The sequence below is a fragment of the Saccostrea cucullata genome, unplaced genomic scaffold (assembly GCF_032062105.1).
Source record: "Saccostrea cucullata isolate Sc308-1 unplaced genomic scaffold, CSIRO_AGI_Scuc_v1 ctg9141, whole genome shotgun sequence".
In the NCBI taxonomy this organism is placed as follows: Eukaryota; Metazoa; Mollusca; class Bivalvia; order Ostreida; family Ostreidae; genus Saccostrea; species Saccostrea cuccullata.
In genome coordinates this window covers 10,541-24,300 of record NW_026924926.1, presented here as the reverse complement: position 1 = coordinate 24,300, position 13,760 = coordinate 10,541, and the positions used below count along the sequence as shown (strand labels likewise).

General features: G+C 30.5%; 1 long non-coding RNA gene across 11 annotated transcripts; it reads right to left on the bottom strand.

Annotated features, from left to right (window-relative positions):
• Positions 1 to 950: 950 nt before the first annotated feature.
• Positions 951 to 13,254, bottom strand: LOC134267614 (uncharacterized). Of its 11 annotated transcripts, none has more exons than XR_009992199.1 (12): positions 12,831 to 13,254; positions 11,720 to 11,825; positions 10,953 to 11,035; positions 9,284 to 9,389; positions 8,518 to 8,600; positions 7,984 to 8,441; positions 6,848 to 6,953; positions 5,811 to 6,163; positions 4,413 to 4,518; positions 3,368 to 3,720; positions 1,947 to 2,052; positions 951 to 1,262 (listed from the first exon to the last, which is right to left on the bottom strand). It is a non-coding gene; the product is annotated as an uncharacterized LOC134267614 (long non-coding RNA). The 11 variants fall into 11 exon arrangements; XR_009992197.1 differs by lacking the exon at positions 7,984 to 8,441 and having other exon boundaries at positions 951 to 1,103; positions 1,180 to 1,262; XR_009992195.1 differs by lacking the exon at positions 7,984 to 8,441 and having other exon boundaries at positions 3,368 to 3,561; positions 3,638 to 3,720.
• Between the last annotated feature and the right edge of the window lie 506 nt (positions 13,255 to 13,760).

Genomic DNA, 13,760 nt, shown 5'->3' with positions numbered 1-13,760 from the left:
AGAAAGTTATTCAATTGGTTCATGAACTCTTTGATCACCCCTCATACATTATTAAAAGTACTTCAAAAATAATATTGAATATGTGGCTTGGAATAAAAATAGGTAGATTCATACTTGCGAACTCTTAGCTACCAAGTATGTGTAAATTCTGATTCATTGTCTGTGCGTCAGCTGAAATGTAGTGTTGCACAAGGTACTATCATTCCATTAACAGCGTGTCACTTTGTTTGATAGACTGTGGTAAAAATTTTGCAATTTGAGTGCTATATCAATCATTTATTGAATATGTTTAATTTGACTAAAATCAATACTACTTTACATATGAAAAACAGAATCCAACAATACCCCAGTAACACTGACCAATCGTATTAAATAATTGTTTTCCAGCGCAGCATTTGTAGTCAACGGAACACGTGGTCAGTCAAAGCCCGTTTACTGTCCCCCCTAAAGTATGTGTCACATTTGTTGTGATTTGACCGAAGGAAGCTAATTTTGTTACGTATGAGAAATATCAAAAGCATGAAATAAGTAAGTCTATGCTTTGAAACTATTATAATACAGCCAAACCTGTTTTAAGAGGCCACTTGTGGGAGAATGACAAATTGGCCACATAAGACAGGTGGCCACTTATTCCAGGTTTCAAACCAATGAATAAAAAATTGCGACCACAAATGTTTTCCCATAGACTTCCATACAAACTTTAGCCCCTCTCACTGATACATGTATTGAATTTCGGGCAAATGACCTTTTTGTCGTGAAAGTTCGAGATATTGGAAAACAAAAAATGCCAGAAAAAATATACCGTGCCGTTGCACTTTTACTTTCAATTTCCATTTGTTTACAACTAGGTGCGTTTGACACCAAATGAAAATCTCTAACCAAAGTGCATTCCTCCCTTCAAATTTTTACCTGTAACTCCTATATACCTCAAAGAAACCCAAGTCTTGATATGAGATTTTTATCAACTTTATTTCACTTGTCAAATACATAACAAGTCTTTTCTCTTATTGACCAATCACGCGCCAGCTAGCATTTTCTCCTCCGCACAACTTTGGGTGTCCAAAATGTCTGCGCCCATGTATTTGTTTATGTAGGGGTTTTTCCTATAGAGTAAAAGAAACATTTATAAAAAGTGGTCAATTTAGTAAATTTAGAACACATATCCATTGCTTATCTCACCTCTTGAATATTGGGACTGACAGTCTTAGCTTAAGTACACCATTGGCTGTTACATTTCACACCCCAGTCAATCAGACCAACATCTGTGAAACAGAAAAGATGTCTATAAATTGAAGCATTTTTCTATTTTTCTTTCAAACTTTTAAAATAAAATGATTAATCTAGCATATGTTTTGCTTGTTTTTCTTATTATCTCTAATAATTTCTCAAGGTAGATCATGTTAATCATTCAGGGTAGCAGGTACCCGTTATTAATGAAAAATGAAGAAAATCAGCAGGTTTTTGTAAGAAAAAGCTGGGTTATGGAAAGAGTGAAAACTAATGTAGATAAAATAATCAATGGAAAGAAAGAGAATTATATCTAGTTCAAATGTACATAAGATTAAAACAAATTCTATCAGCAGTGGGTTGCTGGCATCAGAGAATCAAATACATCCCCACTGAAAATTTTGTAATTTTGAAGGGGGGTGACCTACATTTTAGCCAATTTTCATGAACATTTCATGTAATTGATGTTAAATATGTATATTCTCATAAAAGGCAAATATATTTATTTGCATATCATTTCTTATTATTGACATAATTAATAAATTGATTAAATGCCAAGGGCAGATAAATCATATTGTCTGACTGAATACAGTGCTCAATTGTACGCAAAGTGTTTAAATAAATGCAGTTCTGAGGAAATTTATTTTCTGATAATCTATAAAAAGTTCTAAATAACTTAAATATTAAGAGATTAACTAGATTTTCTAAGAAAATCATACCTTGGAACTCTTAATGAAAGCAAAGGGATCATCCCGAGAGTGTCCATGTGTTGTTCATTGTAAGAGGGTAGGGTTCATTAATCTCTTCCTTCTTGATAATGCATTGCTGAAATACATTTTATTTTATTAAAACATACTGATAAATGCATCTAGTAGCTTATATAATAATTTTTTATTATTTACACCATCTTTTGAATTTTTTTAAGCATTTGTGATGTAATACCTTTAAAATAATCATGTTGAAATAGAATTTACTCAGATAATTATTTTAAAAAATATCAAAGAAATTGAAAAAAAATAACTGCAGATAAACATGACTCTTGTTATTCAAATAAACCAAATTTAAACAAAATTCCTTCATTTTTCAGCATGATTAGAGCACAAAATTACCCCCCCCCCCTTTTCAGCAGAATATCAAGATGGATATGGCAATGAGGAGGGATATTCAGACACCTTTTTCATATTTTTTTCAGTTATAATTTTGCATATTTATTGCATTTTCAATGTATTTTCTGCAAAAATATATTGTACTGTAATTTCAATTAAATTTCCTACAAGTAATCTCTAAGTTTCACCAAAAGTATAACTTTTATTTCAAGCCAGCACTGATTACATGACTAAAACTGGCTTTTCTGCTGGATTATGCCCCTTATGTAAAAACAAAGTAACCTAATTAGTTAAAAGCAGTCAAATTTTGTTATAAATTATTCAATCAACTCTGATTAACACAAATTTGAAAGAGGATTACTCAATCTGTTCCAATGTCTACACTCAAAAAAACACATGGACGAGGGGGATATTCATATGTTTTGTGTATTAAATGAATTTCTCAAACTGCGAGGGGGATATTCATATGTTTTGTGTATTGATGATGCCCATAAATATTGATATTGTATTATTTACAATATTCACAGTAAATTTCGGTATAAATATTTATTTAAAATTATTTACATGAACATTTATTGAAAATATGAGAGCTAGGGCAAAAATTTTGGTATTTTTTCACTATGTGCAGTCCCCATTGTGAGCCTCAATTTACCCAAACCCTCTAATTTTTAAACAAATAGTCAAAACTAACTAAAATATAATCTCAATGCCAAAAAAATAGGAACTGATTGATGTTTTGGCTCTAATCAATTTTTATCCATGAAATCATACCTATTCTATAGGACAAACACCACCAAATGTTTTCCCATAGACTTCCATACAAACTTTAGCCCCTCTCACTGATACATGTATTGAATTTCGGGCAAATGACCTTTTTGTCGTGAAAGTTCGAGATATTGGAAAACAAAAAATGCCAGAAAAAATATATGTGCCGTTGCACTTTTACTTTCAATTTCCATTTGTTTACAACTAGGTGCGTTTGACACCAAATGAAAATCTCTAACCAAAGTGCATTCCTCCCTTCAAATTTTTACCTGTAACTCCTATATACCTCAAAGAAACCCAAGTCTTGATATGAGATTTTTATCAACTTTATTTCACTTGTCAAATACATAACAAGTCTTTTCTCTTATTGACCAATCACGCGCCAGCTAGCATTTTCTCCTCCGCACAACTTTGGGTGTCCAAAATGTCTGCGCCCATGTATTTGTTTATGTAGGGGTTTTTCCTATAGAGTAAAAGAAACATTTATAAAAAGTGGTCAATTTAGTAAATTTAGAACACATATCCATTGCTTATCTCACCTCTTGAATATTGGGACTGACAGTCTTAGCTTAAGTACACCATTGGCTGTTACATTTCACACCCCAGTCAATCAGACCAATATCTGTGAAACAGAAAAGATGTCTATGAATTGAAATATTTTTCTATTTTTCTTTCAAACTTTTAAAATAAAATGATTAATCTAGCATATGTTTTGCTTGTTTTTCTTATTATCTCTAATAATTTCTCAAGGTAGATCATGTTAATCATTCAGGGTAGCAGGTACCCGTTATTAATGAAAAATGAAGAAAATCAGCAGGTTTTTGTAAGAAAAAGCTGGGTTATGGAAAGAGTGAAAACTAATGTAGATAAAATAATCAATGGAAAGAAAGAGAATTATATCTAGTTCAAATGTACATAAGATTAAAACAAATTCTATCAGCAGTGGGTTGATGGCATCAGAGAATCAAATACATCCCCACTGAAAATTTTGTAATTTTGAAGGGGGGTGACCTACATTTTAGCCAATTTTCATGAACATTTCATGTAATTGATGTTAAATATGTATATTCTCATAAAAGGCAAATATATTTATTTGCATATCATTTCTTATTATTGACATAATTAATAAATTGATTAAATGCCAAGGGCAGATAAATCATATTCAAACTGGATCTGACTGAATACAGTGCTCAATTGTACGCAAAGTGTTTAAATAAATGCAGTTCTGAGGAAATTTATTTTCTGATAATCTATAAAAAGTTCTAAATAACTTAAATATTAAGAGATTAACTAGATTTTCTAAGAAAATCATACCTTGGAACTCTTAATGAAAGCAAAGGGATCATCCCGAGAGTGTCCATGTGTTGTTCATTGTAAGAGGGTAGGGTTCATTAATCTCTTCCTTCTTGATAATGCATTGCTGAAATACATTTTATTTTATTAAAACATACTGATAAATGCATCTAGTAGCTTATATAATAATTTTTTATTATTTACACCATCTTTTGAATTTTTTTAAGCATTTGTGATGTAATACCTTTAAAATAATCATGTTAAAATAGAATTTACTCAGATAATTATTTTAAAAAATATCAAAGAAATTGAAAAAAAATAACTGCAGATAAACATGACTCTTGTTATTCAAATAAACCAAATTTAAACAAAATTCCTTCATTTTTCAGCATGATTAGAGCACAAAATTACCCCCCCCCCCCCCTTTTTCAGCAGAATATCAAGATGGATATGGCAAGGAGGAGGGATATTCAGACACCTTTTTCATATTTTTTTCAGTTATAATTTTGCATATTTATTGCATTTTCAATGTATTATCTGTAAAAATATATTGTACTGTAATTTCAATTAAATTTCCTACAAGTAATCTCTAAGTTTCACCAAAAGTATAACTTTTATTTCAAGCCAGCACTGATTACATGACTAAAACTGGCTTTTCTGCTGGATTATGCCCCTTATGTAAAAACAAAGTAACCTAATTAGTTAAAAGCAGTCAAATTTTGTTATAAATTATTCAATCAACTCTGATTAACACAAATTTGAAAGAGGATTACTCAATCTGTTCCAATGTCTACACTCAAAAAAACACATGGATTTAAATGCATTTCTCAAACTGCGAGGGGGATATTCATATGTTTTGTGTATTGATGATGCCCATAAATATTGATATTGTATTATTTACAATATTCACAGTAAATTTCGGTATAAATATTTATTTAAAATTATTTACATGAACATTTATTGAAAATATGAGAGCTAGGGCAAAAATTTTGGCATTTTTTCACTATGTGCAGTCCCCATTGTGAGCCTCAATTTACCCAAACCCTCTAATTTTTAAACAAATACTCAAAACTAACTAAAATATAATCCCAATGCCAAAATTATAGGAACTGACTGATTTTTTGGCTGTAATCAATTTTTATCCATGAAATCATACCTATTCTATAGGACAAACACCACCAAATGTTTTCCCATAGACTTCCATACAAACTTTAGCCCCTCTCACTGATACATGTATTGAATTTCGGGCAAATGACCTTTTTGTCGTGAAAGTTCGAGATATTGGAAAACAAAAAATGCCAGAAAAAATATACCGTGCCGTTGCACTTTTACTTTCAATTTCCATTTGTTTACAACTAGGTGCGTTTGACACCAAATGAAATCTCTAACCAAAGTGCATTCCTCCCTTCAAATTTTTACCTGTAACTCCTATATACCTCAAAGAAACCCAAGTCTTGATATGAGATTTTTATCAACTTTATTTCACTTGTCAAATACATAACAAGTCTTTTCTCTTATTGACCAATCACGCGCCAGCTAGCATTTTCTCCTCCGCACAACTTTGGGTGTCCAAAATGTCTGCGCCCATGTATTTGTTTATGTAGGGGTTTTTCCTATAGAGTAAAAGAAACATTTATAAAAAGTGGTCAATTTAGTAAATTTAGAACACATATCCATTGCTTATCTCACCTCTTGAATATTGGGACTGACAGTCTTAGCTTAAGTACACCATTGGCTGTTACATTTCACACCCCAGTCAATCAGACCAACATCTGTGAAACAGAAAAGATGTCTATAAATTGAAGCATTTTTCTATTTTTCTTTCAAACTTTTAAAATAAAATGATTAATCTAGCATATGTTTTGCTTGTTTTTCTTATTATCTCTAATAATTTCTCAAGGTAGATCATGTTAATCATTCAGGGTAGCAGGTACCCGTTATTAATGAAAAATGAAGAAAATCAGCAGGTTTTTGTAAGAAAAAGCTGGGTTATGGAAAGAGTGAAAACTAATGTAGATAAAATAATCAATGGAAAGAAAGAGAATTATATCTAGTTCAAATGTACATAAGATTAAAACAAATTCTATCAGCAGTGGGTTGATGGCATCAGAGAATCAAATACATCCCCACTGAAAATTTTGTAATTTTGAAGGGGGGTGACCTACATTTTAGCCAATTTTCATGAACATTTCATGTAATTGATGTTAAATATGTATATTCTCATAAAAGGCAAATATATTTATTTGCATATCATTTCTTATTATTGACATAATTAATAAATTGATTAAATGCCAAGGGCAGATAAATCATATTGTCTGACTGAATACAGTGCTCAATTGTACGCAAAGTGTTTAAATAACTGCAGTTCTGAGGAAATTTATTTTCTGATAATCTATAAAAAGTTCTAAATAACTTAAATATTAAGAGATTAACTAGATTTTCTAAGAAAACCATACCTTGGAACTCTTAATGAAAGCAAAGGGATCATCCCGAGAGTGTCCATGTGTTGTTCATTGTAAGAGGGTAGGGTTCATTAATCTCTTCCTTCTTGATAATGCATTGCTGAAATACATTTTATTTTATTAAAACATACTGATAAATGCATCTAGTAGCTTATATAATAATTTTTTATTATTTACACCATCTTTTGAATTTTTTTAAGCATTTGTGATGTAATACCTTTAAAATAATCATGTTGAAATAGAATTTACTCAGATAATTATTTTAAAAAATATCAAAGAAATTGAAAAAAAATAACTGCAGATAAACATGACTCTTGTTATTCAAATAAACCAAATTTAAACAAAATTCCTTCATTTTTCAGCATGATTAGAGCACAAAATTACCCCCCCCCCCTTTTCAGCAGAATATCAAGATGGATATGGCAAGGAGGAGGGATATTCAGACACCTTTTTCATATTTTTTTCAGTTATAATTTTGCATATTTATTGCATTTTCAATGTATTATCTGTAAAAATATATTGTACTGTAATTTCAATTAAATTTCCTACAAGTAATCTCTAAGTTTCACCAAAAGTATAACTTTTATTTCAAGCCAGCACTGATTACATGACTAAAACTGGCTTTTCTGCTGGATTATGCCCCTTATGTAAAAACAAAGTAACCTAATTAGTTAAAAGCAGTCAAATTTTGTTATAAATTATTCAATCAACTCTGATTAACACAAATTTGAAAGAGGATTACTCAATCTGTTCCAATGTCTACACTCAAAAAAACACATGGATTTAAATGCATTTCTCAAACTGCGAGGGGGATATTCATATGTTTTGTGTATTGATGATGCCCATAAATATTGATATTGTATTATTTACAATATTCACAGTAAATTTCGGTATAAATATTTATATTTATTTAAAATTATTTACATGAACATTTATTGAAAATATGAGAGCTAGGGCAAAAATTTGGCATTTTTTCACTATGTGCAGTCCCCATTGTGAGCCTCAATTTACCCAAACCCTCTAATTTTTAAACAAATACTCAAAACTAACTAAAATATAATCCCAATGCCAAAATTATAGGAACTGACTGATTTTTTGGCTGTAATCAATTTTTATCCATGAAATCATACCTATTCTATAGGACAAACACCACCAAATGTTTTCCCATAGACTTCCATACAAACTTTAGCCCCTCTCACTGATACATGTATTGAATTTCGGGCAAATGACCTTTTTGTCGTGAAAGTTCGAGATATTGGAAAACAAAAAATGCCAGAAAAAATATACCGTGCCGTTGCACTTTTACTTTCAATTTCCATTTGTTTACAACTAGGTGCGTTTGACACCAAATGAAAATCTCTAACCAAAGTGCATTCCTCCCTTCAAATTTTTACCTGTAACTCCTATATACCTCAAAGAATCCCAAGTCTTGATATGAGATTTTTATCAACTTTATTTCACTTGTCAAATACATAACAAGTCTTTTCTCTTATTGACCAATCACGCGCCAGCTAGCATTTTCTCCTCCGCACAACTTTGGGTGTCCAAAATGTCTGCGCCCATGTATTTGTTTATGTAGGGGTTTTTCCTATAGAGTAAAAGAAACATTTATAAAAAGTGGTCAATTTAGTAAATTTAGAACACATATCCATTGCTTATCTCACCTCTTGAATATTGGGACTGACAGTCTTAGCTTAAGTACACCATTGGCTGTTACATTTCACACCCCAGTCAATCAGACCAACATCTGTGAAACAGAAAAGATGTCTATAAATTGAAGCATTTTTCTATTTTTCTTTCAAACTTTTAAAATAAAATGATTAATCTAGCATATGTTTTGCTTGTTTTTCTTATTATCTCTAATAATTTCTCAAGGTAGATCATGTTAATCATTCAGGGTAGCAGGTACCCGTTATTAATGAAAAATGAAGAAAATCAGCAGGTTTTTGTAAGAAAAAGCTGGGTTATGGAAAGAGTGAAAACTAATGTAGATAAAATAATCAATGGAAAGAAAGAGAATTATATCTAGTTCAAATGTACATAAGATTAAAACAAATTCTATCAGCAGTGGGTTGCTGGCATCAGAGAATCAAATACATCCCCACTGAAAATTTTGTAATTTTGAAGGGGGGTGACCTACATTTTAGCCAATTTTCATGAACATTTCATGTAATTGATGTTAAATATGTATATTCTCATAAAAGGCAAATATATTTATTTGCATATCATTTCTTATTATTGACATAATTAATAAATTGATTAAATGCCAAGGGCAGATAAATCATATTGTCTGACTGAATACAGTGCTCAATTGTACGCAAAGTGTTTAAATAACTGCAGTTCTGAGGAAATTTATTTTCTGATAATCTATAAAAAGTTCTAAATAACTTAAATATTAAGAGATTAACTAGATTTTCTAGAAAACCATACCTTGGAACTCTTAATGAAAGCAAAGGGATCATCCCGAGAGTGTCCATGTGTTGTTCATTGTAAGAGGGTAGGGTTCATTAATCTCTTCCTTCTTGATAATGCATTGCTGAAATACATTTTATTTTATTAAAACATACTGATAAATGCATCTAGTAGCTTATATAATAATTTTTTATTATTTACACCATCTTTTGAATTTTTTTAAGCATTTGTGATGTAATACCTTTAAAATAATCATGTTGAAATAGAATTTACTCAGATAATTATTTTAAAAAATATCAAAGAAATTGAAAAAAAATAACTGCAGATAAACATGACTCTTGTTATTCAAATAAACCAAATTTAAAACAAAATTCCTTCATTTTTCAGCATGATTAGAGCACAAAATTACCCCCCCCCCCTTTTTCAGCAGAATATCAAGATGGATATGGCAAGGAGGAGGGATATTCAGACACCTTTTTCATATTTTTTTCAGTTATAATTTTGCATATTTATTGCATTTTCAATGTATTTTCTGTAAAAATATATTGTACTGTAATTTCAATTAAATTTCCTACAAGTAATCTCTAAGTTTCACCAAAAGTATAACTTTTATTTCAAGCCAGCACTGATTACATGACTAAAACTGGCTTTTCTGCTGGATTATGCCCCTTATGTAAAAACAAAGTAACCTAATTAGTTAAAAGCAGTCAAATTTTGTTATAAATTATTCAATCAACTCTGATTAACACAAATTTGAAAGAGGATTACTCAATCTGTTCCAATGTCTACACTCAAAAAACACATGTATTTAAATGAATTTCTCAAACTGCGAGGGGGATATTCATATGTTTTGTGTATTGATGATGCCCATAAATATTGATATTGTATTATTTACAATATTCACAGTAAATTTCGGTATAAATATTTATTTAAAATTATTTACATGAACATTTATTGAAAATATGAGAGCTAGGGCAAAAATTTTGGTATTTTTTCACTATGTGCAGTCCCCATTGTGAGCCTCAATTTACCCAAACCCTCTAATTTTTAAACAAATACTCAAAACTAACTAAAATATAATCCCAATGCCAAAATTATAGGAACTGATTGATTTTTTGGCTGTAATCAATTTTTATCCATGAAATCATACCTATTCTATAGGACAAACACCACCAAATGTTTTCCCATAGACTTCCATACAAACTTTAGCCCCTCTCACTGATACATGTATTGAATTTCGGGCAAATGACCTTTTTGTCGTGAAAGTTCGAGATATTGGAAAACAAAAAATGCCAGAAAAAATATACCGTGCCGTTGCACTTTTACTTTCAATTTCCATTTGTTTACAACTAGGTGCGTTTGACACCAAATGAAAATCTCTAACCAAAGTGCATTCCTCCCTTCAAATTTTTACCTGTAACTCCTATATACCTCAAAGAAACCCAAGTCTTGATATGAGATTTTTATCAACTTTATTTCACTTGTCAAATACATAACAAGTCTTTTCTCTTATTATTGACCAATCACGCGCCAGCTAGCATTTTCTCCTCCGCACAACTTTGGGTGTCCAAAATGTCTGCGCCCATGTATTTGTTTATGTAGGGGTTTTTCCTATAGAGTAAAAGAAACATTTATAAAAAGTGGTCAATTTAGTAAATTTAGAACACATATCCATTGCTTATCTCACCTCTTGAATATTGGGACTGACAGTCTTAGCTTAAGTACACCATTGGCTGTTACATTTCACACCCCAGTCAATCAGACCAACATCTGTGAAACAGAAAAGATGTCTATAAATTGAAGCATTTTTCTATTTTTCTTTCAAACTTTTAAAATAAAATGATTAATCTAGCATATGTTTTGCTTGTTTTTCTTATTATCTCTAATAATTTCTCAAGGTAGATCATGTTAATCATTCAGGGTAGCAGGTACCCGTTATTAATGAAAAATGAAGAAAATCAGCAGGTTTTTGTAAGAAAAAGCTGGGTTATGGAAAGAGTGAAAACTAATGTAGATAAAATAATCAATGGAAAGAAAGAGAATTATATCTAGTTCAAATGTACATAAGATTAAAACAAATTCTATCAGCAGTGGGTTGATGGCATCAGAGAATCAAATACATCCCCACTGAAAATTTTGTAATTTTGAAGGGGGGTGACCTACATTTTAGCCAATTTTCATGAACATTTCATGTAATTGATGTTAAATATGTATATTCTCATAAAAGGCAAATATATTTATTTGCATATCATTTCTTATTATTGACATAATTAATAAATTGATTAAATGCCAAGGGCAGATAAATCATATTGTCTGACTGAATACAGTGCTCAATTGTACGCAAAGTGTTTAAATAAATGCAGTTCTGAGGAAATTTATTTTCTGATAATCTATAAAAAGTTCTAAATAACTTAAATATTAAGAGATTAACTAGATTTTCTAAGAAAATCATACCTTGGAACTCTTAATGAAAGCAAACGGATCATCCCGAGAGTGTCCATGTGTTGTTCATTGTAAGAGGGTAGGGTTCATTAATCTCTTCCTTCTTGATAATGCATTGCTGAAATACATTTTATTTTATTAAAACATACTGATAAATGCATCTAGTAGCTTATATAATAATTTTTTATTATTTACACCATCTTTTGAATTTTTTTAAGCATTTGTGATGTAATACCTTTAAAATAATCATGTTGAAATAGAATTTACTCAGATAATTATTTCAAAAAATATCAAAGAAATTGAAAAAAAATAACTGCAGATAAACATGACTCTTGTTATTCAAATAAACCAAATTTAAAACAAAATTCCTTCATTTTTCAGCATGATTAGAGCACAAAATTACCCCCCCCCCTTTTTCAGCAGAATATCAAGATGGATATGGCAAGGAGGAGGGATATTCAGACACCTTTTTCATATTTTTTTCAGTTATAATTTTGCATATTTATTGCATTTTCAATGTATTATCTGTAAAAATATATTGTACTGTAATTTCAATTAAATTTCCTACAAGTAATCTCTAAGTTTCACCAAAAGTATAACTTTTATTTCAAGCCAGCACTGATTACATGACTAAAACTGGCTTTTCTGCTGGATTATGCCCCTTATGTAAAAACAAAGTAACCTAATTAGTTAACAGCAGTCAAATTTTGTTATAAATTATTCAATCAACTCTGATTAACACAAATTTGAAAGAGGATTACTCAATCTGTTCCAATGTCTACACTCAAAAAAACACATGGATTTAAATGCATTTCTCAAACTGCGAGGGGGATATTCATATGTTTTGTGTATTGATGATGCCCATAAATATTGATATTGTATTATTTACAATATTCACAGTAAATTTCGGTATAAATATTTATTTAAAATTATTTACATGAACATTTATTGAAAATATGAGAGCTAGGGCAAAAATTTGGCATTTTTTCACTATGTGCAGTCCCCACTGTGAGCCTCAATTTACCCAAACCCTCTAATTTTTAAACAAATACTCAAAACTAACAAAAAAATAGGAACTGACTGATTTTTTGGCTGTAATCAATTTTTATTCATGAAATCATACCTATTCTATAGGACAAACACCACCAAATGTTTTCCCATAGACTTCCATACAAACTTTAGCCCCTCTCACTGATACATGTATTGAATTTCGGGCAAATGACCTTTTTGTCGTGAAAGTTCGAGATATTGGAAAACAAAAAATGCCAGAAAAAATATACCGTGCCGTTGCACTTTTACTTTCAATTTCCATTTGTTTACAACTAGGTGCGTTTGACACCAAATGAAAATCTCTAACCAAAGTGCATCCCTCCCTTCAAATTTTTACCTGTAACTCCTATATACCTCAAAGAAACCCAAGTCTTGATATGAGATTTTTATCAACTTTATTTCACTTGTCAAATACATAACAAGTCTTTTCTCTTATTGACCAATCACGCGCCAGCTAGCATTTTCTCCTCCGCACAACTTTGGGTGTCCAAAATGTCTGCGCCCATAGAAGAAGCAGACATTGATAACGTAATGGCGACGTTTTTTTTTATTTTATAATAACTTGGGAAATAATGAACGTATCAAGCTAAAATTTTCAACATTTCTTTATTTTTTGTTGTTTTATGTTCCTTAAAAATTTCGTATGCTAAGTCTACATAATATTCTTTTTATAGCATCAGTCCACGAACTTTTTGATAACCCCTCGTATATAAAGAACACCAAAAACATCTGTTAACAATAAATCATTTAATCATATTTGTTAAATCATTAAATCCTGACGGAATTCAAATTAAGGTCAAGATCTAGTAAATGTCTTGAGACTAACGTTTTGGTGCTTGATCCATTATGACGTCATAATCACTTTCAACTTTCTTTTTCCCATACTTTACGGCTCTACTAGAATTATGTTGAAAATAAAGAATTTTCATAGAATTCAATTTGAAATCACATGAAAAGTAGTCCCGATACCTATCTTAAATTTAACATTATTTGAAAGTAGAGA